The following is a 714-nucleotide window of genomic DNA, read 5'->3' on the forward strand; positions in this document are numbered from 1 at the left end:
CTTTCTCTTTGCCTGCGAATGGACGGATCCCTGCTTAAAACCGATTCCTCTTGCTAAAGGATGTCGGCAAAGCCGCGTGGGGATGGGCTCCTGACTCCCACCTGGGGCACGGACGGGGAGGAGGGAGCCCACCGTGCCCCAAAGCCTCGGTGCGGAATAATAGAGCTGTCCCAATAAATAAAGCGCCTGTGTCTGTCAGTAGCTGGTTTATTTTCGTTTTTCGCCTGGTTTGTTTATACTGTGCCCCCTCTCTCTTGGGTGCCTTTAAGCCCAACAAGCGGGTGTTTATCTCCAGCTCCCAGCCGGAGTTCTCAGAGAGACCAAACCTGAAGGTTGTTAAAATTTCAATCATATTTCTTTATTGCAGAAAAAAATAATATACAATGATATTTACAAAACAATCATAAAAATAGGAATGCATTTAGACACCGGATCTATTTGCATTTTAACATGGGTCATCAATAAATAAATAAAATGTTTATTTTTTTTCTCAGAGGAAAAATAATAATAATAAAAAAAGTTAGGAACCGGGTATATAACAGCTCGAGCCCAGCTTATTCCCCCCTAAAAAAAATGTTTTCATCTCTACAGGGATACTTTGGTTGGGTGCTTGCTTTCATTCAAGAATGAAGTAAAGTCCACAATAACGTATTTCCTCAGTGGCTCATAGGCACGACCTCTTGGGAATGCATGCATTAAAAAAAAAAAAAAAAT

The sequence above is a fragment of the Numida meleagris genome, chromosome 2 (genome assembly GCF_002078875.1).
Source record: "Numida meleagris isolate 19003 breed g44 Domestic line chromosome 2, NumMel1.0, whole genome shotgun sequence".
Taxonomy (NCBI): domain Eukaryota; kingdom Metazoa; phylum Chordata; class Aves; order Galliformes; family Numididae; genus Numida; species Numida meleagris.